We start from the raw sequence: 13302 nt of genomic DNA, 5'->3' as shown, positions 1-13302 counted from the left end.
TGCTCTGAATTGCACTAATTCTTTTCAGCGCAGCGATGAAAATCTGCCTGCCTATTAACCCCCGCCCTGTATTTGAAGGACGCAGCGCTCGGCACCCGGGCCAGAAGGACGTCTTTTGGAAGGCCATCTTCGCAGTATTCAAAGAGCAAAGACCCAACATCGCCGGTGCAGACCCTTCATTGTGGACAATGATGCTGCTGGGGTTTTTTTCATTGAGAGGATTCTCACTTCCTGTTTGAAAGCTGCAAATTGCTGAAGAGCTGCAAAAGTCATGCGAGTTACTCTTCAGTGGCCAGCAAAGCATGCGGTGACCCCTTCCTTCACCTCAAATGATTACCGCCAAGTCGCCTCGGGCCGAATGGGCGCGTGCTCTGAATTGCACTAATTCTTTTCAGCGCAGCGATGAAAATCTGCCTGCCTATTAACCCCCGCCCTGTATTTGAAGGACGCAGCGCTCGGCACCCGGGCCAGAAGGACGTCTTTTGGAAGGCCATCTTCGCAGTATTCAAAGAGCAAAGACCCAACATCGCCGGTGCAGACCCTTCATTGTGGACAATGATGCTGCTGGGGTTTTTTTCATTGAGAGGATTCTCACTTCCTGTTTGAAAGCTGCAAATTGCTGAAGAGCTGCAAAAGTCATGCGAGTTACTCTTCAGTGGCCAGCAAAGCATGCGGTGACCCCTTCCTTCACCTCAAATGATTACCGCCAAGTCGCCTCGGGCCGAATGGGCACGTGCTCTGAATTGCACTAATTCTTTTCAGCGCAGTGATGAAAATCTGCCTGCCTATTAACCCCCGCCCTGTATTTGAAGGACGCAGCGCTCGGCACCCGGGCCAGAAGGACGTCTTTTGGAAGGCCATCTTCGCCGTATTCAAAGAGCAAAGACCCAACATCGTCGGTGCAGACCCTTCATTGTGGACAATGATGCTGCTGGGGTTTTTTTCATTGAGAGGATTCTCACTTCCTGTTTGAAAGCTGCAAATTGCTGAAGAGCTGCAAAAGTCATGCGAGTTACTCTTCAGTGGCCAGCAAAGCATGCGGTGACCCCTTCCTTCACCTCAAATGATTACCGCCAAGTCGCCTCGGGCCGAATGGGCGCGTGCTCTGAATTGCACTAATTCTTTTCAGCGCAGCGATGAAAATCTGCCTGCCTATTAACCCCCGCCCTGTATTTGAAGGACGCAGAGCTCGTCACCCGGGCCAGAAGGACGTCTTTTGGAAGGCCATCTTCGCAGTATGCAAAGAGCAAAGACCCAACATCGCCGGTGCAGACCCTTCATTGTGGACAATGATGCTGCTGGGGTTTTTTTCATTGAGAGGATTCTCACTTCCTGTTTGAAAGCTGCAAATTGCTGAAGAGCTGCAAAAGTCATGCGAGTTACTCTTCAGTGGCCAGCAAAGCATGCGGTGACCCCTTCCTTCACCTCAAATGATTACCGCCAAGTCGCCTCGGGCCGAATGGGCGCGTGCTCTGAATTGCACTAATTCTTTTCAGCGCAGCGATGAAAATCTGCCTGCCTATTAACCCCCGCCCTGTATTTGAAGGACGCAGAGCTCGTCACCCGGGCCAGAAGGACGTCTTTTGGAAGGCCATCTTCGCAGTATGCAAAGAGCAAAGACCCAACATCGCCGGTGCAGACCCTTCATTGTGGACAATGATGCTGCTGGGGTTTTTTTCATTGAGAGGATTCTCACTTCCTGTTTGAAAGCTGCAAATTGCTGAAGAGCTGCAAAAGTCATGCGAGTTACTCTTCAGTGGCCAGCAAAGCATGCGGTGACCCCTTCCTTCACCTCAAATGATTACCGCCAAGTCGCCTCGGGCCGAATGGGCGCGTGCTCTGAATTGCACTAATTCTTTTCAGCGCAGCGATGAAAATCTGCCTGCCTATTAACCCCCGCCCTGTATTTGAAGGACGCAGAGCTCGTCACCCGGGCCAGAAGGACGTCTTTTGGAAGGCCATCTTCGCAGTATGCAAAGAGCAAAGACCCAACATCGTCGCTGCAGACCCTTCATTGTGGGCAGCTGTTCTCCACAGAACCAGCAAAGGTGTACTCTCAGTGGCAAGGCAACAATAAGAGAACAGCACCACCAAGGCTGGAGACGGAGCAATACTGGAAGAACATATGGGAGAAGGACGCAACCCATAACGGCAATGCTAAGTGGCTAGTGGATCTGAGGGCAGACCACAGCGACCTCCCTGAACAGGGTCCAGTAACCATCACAGTGGCAGATATGAAGAGTTGGACATCACCAGGGCCCTACATGGTTCACGCCTACTGGCTAAAGAAGCTGACTGCACTCCACGAGCGTCTGGCAGCACAAATGAACCAGCTGCTAGTTAACGAGAGACACCCGGAATGGCTAACCGAAGGTCAGACGGTCCTGATCCCCAAGGACCCCAAGAAGGGACCGGTCCCCTCCAACTACCGACCAATAACCTGCCTCAGTACTACATGGAAGCTCCTGTCAGGCATCATATCGGCTAAGATGAACAGGCACATGGGTCAATACATGAGTGGGACACAGAAAGGAATTGGCAAGAATACCAGAGGCGCAAAACACCAGCTACTGGTAGACAGAACAGTCAGCCGAGACTGCAAGACTAGACTGACCAACCTGTGCACTGCCTGGATTGATTACAAGAAGGCCTATGACTCAATGCCCCACAGCTGGATACTGGAATGCCTAGAATTGTACAAGATCAATGGGACCCTAAGAGCCTTCATCAGGAACTCAATGGGGATGTGGCGTACAACACTAGAGGCCAACTCCAAGCCCATAACACAAGTCACCATCAAGTGCGGGATCTACCAAGGAGATGCTCTGTCCCCACTGCTGTTCTGCATAGGCCTGAACCCCCTCAGTGAGATCATTAACACTAACACCACACTACCAGGCTATACAGCAATGACATTGGAATGTCGTTCGGACTGGAGAAGTGTAGTCGGATGGTAACAAAGAGAGGGAAGGTAGTCAGAACTGAGGGGATTGAACTACCAGAAGGCAACATTGCAGACATAGAGGACAGTTACAAGTACCTGGGGATCCCGCAGGCAAATGGGAACCATGAAGAGGCCGCTAGAAAGGCTGCAACCACCAAGTACCTGCAGAGGGTCAGGCAAGTCCTGAGGAGTCAGCTGAATGGTAAGAACAAGATCCGGGCCATCAACACGTACGCCCTGCCCGTGATCAGGTACCCTGCTGGGGTAATAGGCTGGCCAAAGGAGGAGATAGAAGCCACTGACATAAAGACAAGAAAGCTCCTTACCATGCATGGAGGGTTTCACCCCAAGTCCAGCACCCTGAGGCTGTACGCTAAGCGGAAGGAAGGGGGCCGGGGACTGGTGAGTGTCAGCACCACAGTCCAGGATGAGACAACGAACATCCAAGAATACATCGGGAAGATGGCCCCAACTGACCGAGTGCTCAGTGAATACCTCAGGCAGCAGAAACCCAAGAAAGAGGAGGGAGACGAGGAACCATCATGGAAGGACAGGCCCCTGCACGGTATGTACCATCGGCAGATAGAGGAGGTGGCTGATATCCAGAAATCCTACCAGTGGCTGGACAAAGCTGGACTGAAAGACAGCACAGAGGCACTAATCATGGCAGCACAAGAACAAGCTCTGAGTACAAGATCCATAGAGGCTGGGGTCTATCACACCAGGCAAGACCCCAGGTGCAGGCTGTGTAAAGATGCCCCAGAGACAATCCAGCACATAACAGCAGGGTGCAAGATGCTAGCAGGCAAGGCATACATGGAACGCCATAACCAAATGGCCGGCATAGTGTACAGTATAACCTGGAAGTCCCGAGGTCAAAATGGGAGATGCCCCCAAGGGTGGTGGAGAATGACCGAGCTAAGATCTTGTGGGACTTCCAGATACAGACGGACAAAATGGTGATGGCTAACCAACCGGACATAGTGGTGGTAGACAAACAGAAGAAGACAGCCGTAGTGATCGATGTAGCGGTTCCGAATGACAGCAATATCAGGAAGAAGGAACACGAGAAGCTGGAGAAATACCAAGGGCTCAGAGAAGAGCTCGAGAGGATGTGGAGGGTGAAGGTAATGGTGGTCCCCGTGGTAATCGGAGCACTAGGTGCGGTGACTCCCAAGCTCGGCGAGTGGCTCCAGCAGATCCCGGGAATAACATCAGAGATCTCTGTCCAGAAGAGCGCAGTCCTGGGAACAGCTAAGATACTGCGCAGGACCCTCAAGCTCCCAGGCCTCTGGTAGAGAACCCGAGCTTGAAGGATAAACCGCCCGCAGGGGCGTGCTGGGTGTTTTTATACATATATATATATATATATATATATATATATATATATATATATATATATACACACACACATATACATATATCACTGACCTTCAGCGTGTTGTGTTTGTGGATATATGACTGACTGTTACGGCCGGGACCGTTTCAGACGAGTGACAGGACTCAAACGCAAGACGCCGAACAGCTCGTAAATATATTTTAAGAATAATGTTTAATGTGCACACAAAATATTCATAAACAAAAGGTGAGCGTAGACGTTAACTAAATAATGATCTGGTCCGGGTCAGAAAGGACAGCTATTCCGGGGATTGGACTGGAAAGCAAGTCACAAAAGGTCCAGGAAAAGGTCGGGGTCACTGTAACAGAATGCAAATGTTCAAACATAGATAAGGAGGCATATGAATATGTTGTTTGGCTTAAAATCCTCCTTCGTACTGCGTACTTGCCAACGGAGGTCGGAGATGACATAGAGGGGGAGTAATCCGGGTGTGTAAATCCAAAAACTCCTGGCGTGGAGGCAGAGAGGCAGGTAGGTAGTTTTGGTGGTAGCCTGAGGGACTGCCAGAAGGTCCAGCATCCAAGTAGAAGCTCTTCGCCAGGGGTTTAACAGTTAGGTGTAGCTGAAAAAGGGAGGCGCACAAAAAACAAACATACAGTGAAGCAAAGGTGATTCACAAAAAAACACGTAAGGAAATTATGGTGGTGGCCTGCACTGACTGATGTTTAGCAGAGAATCTGGCGAAGAGAGATTGAGAACGCTGGCCTTATGAGTCCCCCGGCTAATTACCCACAGATGTCAGCGATCAGCAAAAACACTGAGGCCCCTCCCAGGGGTGGAGACGCCGGCTCGGAGGGAGACACACTGGCACACACCCGGACCATGACAGTACCCCCCCCTCAAGGGACGCCACCCGGCGGCCGACCAGCACCTGCCCCACGACGTGACCTAAGAAAATCAGAAACCATCACAGAGTCAAGCATCAAAGAACGAGGAACCCAAGAACGCTCCTCCGGCCCATAACCCTCCCAGTCCACCAAAAACTTCAGCCCCCTACCCCGCCGCCGCACATCCAGAATGCGCCGGACAGAAAACGCAGGATGCCCGTCAATGAGCCGGGCGGGAGGCGGGGGCACCGGAGGCGGGCACAGACGACTAGACACCACCGGCTTCACCTGAGAAACGTGAAAGACCGGGTGAACCCGCAAGGCAGCAGGCAAACGGAGCTTGACAGCCGAAGGGCTGAGGACCCTGTCCACAGAATAGGGGCCGATGTAACGAGGAGACAACTTGCGGGAGGATGCCCTGAGAGGGATGCCCTGAGAGGGATGTCCTTCGCGGCGAGCCACACCTTTTGTCCCGGTGAGTAAACAGGCGCAGGAGACCGGCGACGGTCGGCACAGCGACGTTGGCGAGCCACAGCTCGCAACAGCGCCTCCCGCGTACGAGACCAGACCCGACGGCAGCGCTGTAGATGATGCTGGACCGAGGGGACAGCAAGATCAGCCTCCTCCACCGGAAACAGGGGCGGCTGATAACCCAAAGAGGCCTCAAACGGTGACAACCCAGTAGCAGACGAAACCAAGGAGTTGTGGGCATATTCCACCCACGGCAGATACGAGGCCCAAGTCGCAGGGTTATGACAGGTCACACAGCGGAGCGCGGCCTCCAGCTCCTGATTTAAACGTTCCGTCTGGCCGTTCGTCTGAGGATGGTAACCAGAGGTCAGACAAGGCCTGGCCCCCAAAGCAGCGCAAAAAGAACCCCAAACCTGGGACAAGAACTGCGGACCCCTGTCCGAAACTATTTCCACAGGAATGCCATGAAGCCGAAAAACATGGTCCAACAACAACGTAGACGTCTCAGCCGCAGTGGGCAACTTCTCCAAAGCGACGAAATGAGCAGCCTTAGAAAACCGATCCACGACCGAGAGAATAGTGGTCTTCCCAGCCGAAACCGGGAGTCCCGTAACAAAATCCAGGGCGATGTGGGACCAAGGGCGATGAGGCGTAGACAACGGCTGCAACAGCCCAGCAGGACGGTGAGTACGCGACTTACACCTGACACACACAGGGCACGCAGCCACATACTCCCGAACATCTTTATCCAGAGTGGCCCACCAAAAATGTCTCTTAACCATAGAAGTCGTCCTGCCCCTGCCCGGGTGACACGCAAACCTCGAAGCGTGCACCCATTCCAGTACCTTGGAGCGAGCAGCCGCGGGAACAAAACGCCGGTTAGGCGGTCCCGTGCCCGGATCCGGTTCCGTCCGGAGGCCCCGGTCGATGGCGTCCTCCACCTCCCAGGTAATAGCTCCCACCGTACAGCCGGCCGGAAGAATGGTGGAAAACTCCGCCGGACCCGTCTCAGAGTCAAACTGCCGAGAGAGGGCATCCGGTTTGGTGTTTCTGGAACCCGGGCGATAGGAAATGGAAAAGTTAAAACGTGCGAAAAACAGCGACCAACGAGCTTGACGTGCATTCAACCTCTTCGCACCGCGTAGGTACGTCAAGTTCTTATGATCCGTCCACACCAGGAACGGTAGCGCCGCGCCTTCCAGATGATGACGCCACTCCTCCAACGCCAACTTAACGGCAAGCAGCTCCCGGTCCCCCACATCATAGTTCCGTTCCGCTGGTGAAAGCCGCCGAGAGAAAAAGGCGCACGGCCGCAGCTTAGAGGAGGGGCCGGCACGTTGTGAAAGCACAGCCCCCACCCCCACATCAGAAGCATCCACCTCCACAATAAAAGCCTTAGACGGATCGGGTTGAGCGAGGATGGGCGCAGTAGAAAACAGATGTTTCAGCTCCGTGAATGCGCTGTCAGCTTCGGCGGACCAGCCGAACGGAAGCTTCGTAGAGGTAAGGCGTGTAAGCGGAGCCGCCACTAGACTGTAGTTCCTTATAAACCGACGATAGAAATTCGCAAATCCCAAAAACCCCTGGAGTTGCTTGCGAGTAGAAGGCACAGGCCAGTCAGTGACCGCCTTCACCTTAGCCGGATCCGTCTTCACCTGCCCCCCTGCCAAGATGTATCCCAGGAAAGAGACCGATGTCAAATGAAACTCACATTTCTCAGCCTTGGCATACAGTCTGTTTTCCAAGAGGCGTTGAAGGACAGCACGGACATGTGAATGATGCTCAGCCAAAGACTTAGAAAAAATAAGAATGTCATCTAAATAGACGAACACAAAACGGTCGAGGAAATCCCGCAGGACGTCATTTATTAGGGCCTGAAACACCGCTGGAGCGTTCGTTAAACCGAAAGGCATAACGAGATACTCGAAATGACCCAGGGGGGTGTTAAACGCGGTCTTCCACTCGTCTCCCTGACGGATTCGCACCAAATGATAAGCATTGCGAAGATCTAACTTAGTGAACACCGTGGCACCCTGTAGCGATTCAACAGCGGAGCTAATGAGTGGCAAGGGATACTTATTTTTAACAGTGACGTCATTCAAGCCCCTGAAATCAATACACGGCCGAAGAGACCCATCCTTCTTGTCTACAAAAAAACCCCCCGCCGCCACGGGGGACGAAGACGGACGGATTAACCCAGCCGCTAGTGAATCCCTAATATACTCCTCCATCGCAGCACGTTCAGGCCTAGAGATACTATATAACCGGCTCTTGGGCAGGGACGCTCCGGGGAGCAAATCAATCGCACAGTCATAAGGGCGATGGGGCGGTAGGGACTGCGCTTTGATCTTACTGAATACCTCCCGCAAATCATGATACTCAGGCGGCACCCCTGAGAGATCGGGGACATATTCGTCAGTCCCCGTAGCCTCCCCCGGGCCGGGAAAACGGGCGGAAGTCAGACAATTGGAGTGGCAAAAAGGGCTCCAGCTGACAACCCTTTGCCCCTCCCAATCCAAGTGCGGATTGTGTAAGCACAGCCAGGGATAACCCAAAGTGAGCGGAGTATCAGGTGAATCGAGGACAAAAAAGGTGAGTTTTTCCCTATGATTCCCCGAAGTGCACAGTGACACTGGACCAGTGCGAAAAGAAATTCTAGTGAAAACCTGGTTATTAATCGCTCTAACTGGAATGGGCGGCTCAAGGCGCACGAGCGGAACGCCTAATCGTTCAGCGAGATCGAGACTGATTAAATTCTGTTCAGAACCAGAATCTAATAAGGCTGTGCACGAAGCACTAGGTGCGGTGACTCCCAAGCTCGGCGAGTGGCTCCAGCAGATCCCGGGAATAACATCGGAGATCTCTGTCCAGAAGAGCGCAGTCCTGGGAACAGCTAAGATACTGCGCAGGACCCTCAAGCTCCCAGGCCTCTGGTAGAGAACCCGAGCTTGAAGGATAAACCGCCCGCAGGGGCGTGCTGGGTGTTTTTATACATATACATATATATATATATATATATATATATATATATATATACACATATATATATATATATACACATATATACATACATACACATATATATACATATATATATATATATACACATATATATATATATATATATATATATATATATATATATATATATATATATATACACACACATATACATATATCACTGACCTTCAGCGTGTTGTGTTTGTGGATATATGACTGACTGTTACGGCCGGGACCGTTTCAGACGAGTGACAGGACTCAAACGCAAGACGCCGAACAGCTCGTAAATATATTTTAAGAATAATGTTTAATGTGCACACAAAATATTCATAAACAAAACGTGAGCGTAGACGTTAACTAAATAATGATCTGGTCCGGGTCAGAAAGGACAGCTATTCCGGGGATTGGACTGGAAAGCAAGTCACAAAAGGTCCAGGAAAAGGTCGGGGTCACTGTAACAGAATGCAAATGTTCAAACATAGATAAGGAGGCATATGAATATGTTGTTTGGCTTAAAATCCTCCTTCGTACTGCGTACTTGCCAACGGAGGTCGGAGATGACATAGAGGGGGAGTAATCCGGGTGTGTAAATCCAAAAACTCCTGGCGTGGAGGCAGAGAGGCAGGTAGGTAGTTTTGGTGGTAGCCTGAGGGACTGCCAGAAGGTCCAGCATCCAAGTAGAAGCTCTTCGCCAGGGGTTTAACAGTTAGGTGTAGCTGAAAAAGGGAGGCGCACAAAAAACAAACATACAGTGAAGCAAAGGTGATTCACAAAAAAACACGTAAGGAAATTATGGTGGTGGCCTGCACTGACTGATGTTTAGCAGAGAATCTGGCGAAGAGAGATTGAGAACGCTGGCCTTATGAGTCCCCCGGCTAATTACCCACAGATGTCAGCGATCAGCAAAAACACTGAGGCCCCTCCCAGGGGTGGAGACGCCGGCTCGGAGGGAGACACACTGGCACACACCCGGACCATGACACTGACTTTAATTATTAAACATTCGCACATAAATAAGTGACGTCATATTCAGTACTTTTGACAGTTCACTCTTCGGCCGCTCCATCTTATTAGGGAAATTCCATATACATAAATGTAAATTTCAAAACTCAACCCCATCATTTAATTTGTTTTTGATTGAAATTGAATATTACTTACACTCTCTTAAATTAACTTCCAATAAAAAAGGTTTATCATTGATTGAAATTCATTCAGAAATGTTTAACGAATGAGCTGTCACAACTTTCAAGTACAAAGTTGTTATGAAGTCTGTCACACTCCCCCCCCTTTTTTTTCTTTTTTTATCCTTTATTTATTTATCCTTCTTATTTCATTACTCTTATTTGCCTTGTATGTACAAACTGAACTGGAATGACTGACTGTTCGCTTTATGATTTCAATAAAGTTTGGAAAAAAAAAAACCCTCTTCAGCTGCTCCCTTCTGCCGTATTTTGCGGAAAAATTATCCACACCCACCGCCACGCTATGAATTGTGGGATATATGGGACCACGAAGCGTGCACCGGACCACGCTTGATATTTGGGGAAATCGACGGCGCATTTGGAGTATGCATTTGAAGTACACTTCGAATTGGGACAGCCGTCGTCGCGTGGCGGTGACGTAACCGCACTTAAAATGCATACTTCAAGCGTGCAGTCTGTTAATTGGGACACAGCCGAAGACTGTCCCAATTCAAAGGCTGCTCGAAATGCGGCCCTCAAATGCGTCCTTAATTTCCTTGAATTTTAAGGATGGGTCGGTGTAGCCTTCATGGCCCAACATATCCCAGACTTCATAGTGCGGCGGTGGTGTGGATAATTTAAAAAACGGCAGAAGCGGAGCGGACAAAGAGTAAACTTTCAGAAGTAAGTACTGAATATTATGTCACTTATTTAAGCGCAAATGTTTTTATAATGAAGAACATTAAAACATTACTGTTGGCAACATGTCGGGAAAGTTATGTGACATTAGCGATGTTTGTACTAACTTGGTTTTAAAGCCTTTACTTCAAAATATTCACCGTTGAATAGCTGACTTTAATCTTACAGAGAATGTGATGATTTTATGCGTAATTAAAGTTAGTCATGTCAGTCAGCTGACGGTTCACTCCTTAAGCTGAAAGAAAGATGCTTTAATCACAGGAGTCACACATATGTCCACTGTACCATCTGGGAACTCTTCTTGTTTAGCACTCGTAATAACACAAACACTAAATCCTCCTTCTCTGGTGCTGTTTTGTAGCAGTGTGTACACCTGAGACTGTCACCTGTCTGTCTGTCCTGCACTCTCTCTCTTTTTCTTTCTCTCTGATTGTGGAATAAAAGTATGAACATGTATTTATAAGTTACACTTGTGTTTGAATCCTGCAGCTTATCACACATTTGATTTCCATGTGTGACAACTGCAAGTGTCCAGAGTGAGGACAGACTGAGGGACCCACTGCTGCATATCATCTGTGAGGTTTTGCACCCCTGATGATCCACCAGGACAATCTCAGCAGTATGTGAGGAAGAGGAGGAGGAAGAGTCAGCAGCAGCTGACAGATGGAGAGAATAGACAGACTGTTCCCTGTTTGTGAAGGACTGCTAGGAAAGTTTAAAATAACTAATTGTCTGTCCTGAATCAGTCTTATGTTCAAATAATTTGATCATTCCAGTGTTTTCAGTGTGGGAGAAAGTACCCAGGGCATTCAGGTTACACACTATGAAAGGAAGCAACAAGTTTAATGTTCAGAAAAATAAAGTATGTATCAGCAGCAGAATGGAACTAAAAATAAATGTTTGTTTCAGTTCTATGAAGCTTTGAGTATTTTGGATTAGTAGTACTGCTGTGTTTGTTGTATCATATTGCTGTAATTGTTTATATGCTTTATATATTCTGAGGTAAGTTGATCTATAGTGTTACATCATATTCTATAAGGATGTTATGTGTTTGTATACTTTCTGCCCAGTTTGACCCATTTAGCAGAAGTCGGCCTGTTTAAGGCTCTGATATCTATTCTGTATGACTTAAAGCAGTCACGAGCGAACTCCATACAGCTGGTTCCATTCTGCCCTCACACAGCTCTTTAGCGATCACCCAGGTTTCCAGACATGAACCGCTTGGAGTGGACAGTGTGCAGGGAGAAATCTGTATTTCTCATGAAACACTGGAGTACTATTGGACTATTAATTGCTGGCTGTCTGTCACATGACATTTCTAACTGCCCATGACACTCCTTACAGTCGCCTCTGATGTCCAGATAATTATTGTTGACAATTGGATGGACCTTTGCTCTACGGAACACAAGTGTACATGTATTTTTGATCTTCTTCCATATAAGATCGTTGATGATATGAGTCCAAGTGCCAGGTTTCAAAATTGTGTATTCCCTTTTTTGGGTAGGAGAAAACTTGTCATTGTATTCAACCTTTTCAGGAATAAATTTAACCCAGTCCTCAAAAGGGACTTCTAGTTCAAAAGCTTGACAGTTTTCTTGTCCAGGAGAAATGCAATGTGAATCTAACTCTCCTTCACTATTACTTTCCTGATCACTGATTTCCAAAGCTGACCAGATGTTGTGTCTATTTAGCTTCACAAAAGTGTACAGGGCCTTTGCTGACATCTTGTCTTCTAGCTGCTGACTCAGCTCTTTCCAGACTGATGCAGCTGGAGTGGCTATTTTGCCATTTTGGACTATGGCCTCTTTTGAATTGCAAAGAATTGCAAAAATGGAAACCTTGTCTACAGATGGCTTTCGAGGCATCTTTAAAAACAAAAAAAACAAAAAAAAAAACAAAACAAAAAACACACTATGATTATGATGGAGCAAAACGTGATTTCTGAACTATATATACAGCCAGGAGCAACCCCTCCCCCAAGCTCTCCACCAATCTACACTTTCATATTTTGTGGAATTATTGTTTTTAAGATGGAGCTATTGAATTTGTGAGTTTATTAAAGAGTCTGACTATTTAACCTATGTACTGTACAGCACTTTAGTCCAGTGTGCTACATGTTTTAAAGTGCTTTAGAAACTTTTTTCTTGGACATTTTTGAAAATGTTTAACATTGAAAAAAAATCCTTTTGATCCAAACAGTTAGCTATATCATGTATTAACTCAGTAACTAAAATCTCAGTATTTTAAATGTAAGCTTACCTTGTTCAGAAATCAGATGAACGCTGTTCTAAGAATCCTTCAGACACAGTAATGCCAAATAATAGTTTTTTCCGCCAGAAAATGTGTATTTGATGCAAAAGACTGCGAGCTTGTTCGTTTCTCAAAAAGTGGTCATGGGAGTGTAAAATGTTCAAATGTAGTTTTCAATAAAGTTTTTTTAATCCACTCTAAAAAAAAAAAAAGAAAATACTCAAGCATTTGCATCGTGGTTTTATGAACAAAAAGTGATTGAAGTAAAGAAATTGAAGTTAAAAAAAAAAATACACTCATTACAAATTTAGCTGATTAAATACAACAAGAGGGTTTTTTAACAGAACTTTATTGAACAAGTGGACACACAAAGTGAAAGGTCATTTTTCAGCAGTAAACCATAACAGAATATCTCAAATCATAGCAGCACAAACGATAATTTTACCTGCACAAATCTGCACAAACCTAGCACTAAAAAAGTAGACCATTTTGGTTTGTTTTGGAGCAGTCTGGGGGGATGGTGACCTTTGA

General features: G+C 47.8%; 2 long non-coding RNA genes across 2 annotated transcripts; both read right to left on the bottom strand.

The window, feature by feature from the left end:
* Positions 1-4477: 4477 nt before the first annotated feature.
* On the bottom strand, positions 4478-5997 carry LOC146683666 (uncharacterized). Its single transcript, XR_014917499.1, has 3 exons — positions 5003-5997; positions 4728-4905; positions 4478-4641 (listed from the first exon to the last, which is right to left on the bottom strand). It is a non-coding gene; the product is annotated as an uncharacterized LOC146683666 (long non-coding RNA).
* A 3001-nt stretch (positions 5998-8998) lies between these two features.
* LOC146683665 (uncharacterized) lies at positions 8999-9619 on the bottom strand. Its single transcript, XR_014917666.1, has 3 exons — positions 9455-9619; positions 9180-9357; positions 8999-9093 (listed from the first exon to the last, which is right to left on the bottom strand). It is a non-coding gene; the product is annotated as an uncharacterized LOC146683665 (long non-coding RNA).
* Positions 9620-13302: the final 3683 nt, after the last annotated feature.

Source organism: Copadichromis virginalis, linkage group LG22 (genome assembly GCF_057382275.1).
Source record: "Copadichromis virginalis isolate Kocher_CV1m ecotype Utaka linkage group LG22, C_Virginalis_male_GT1.1, whole genome shotgun sequence".
NCBI lineage: Eukaryota > Metazoa > Chordata > Actinopteri > Cichliformes > Cichlidae > Copadichromis > Copadichromis virginalis.
This window is presented reverse-complemented; position numbering and strand designations above follow the sequence as displayed.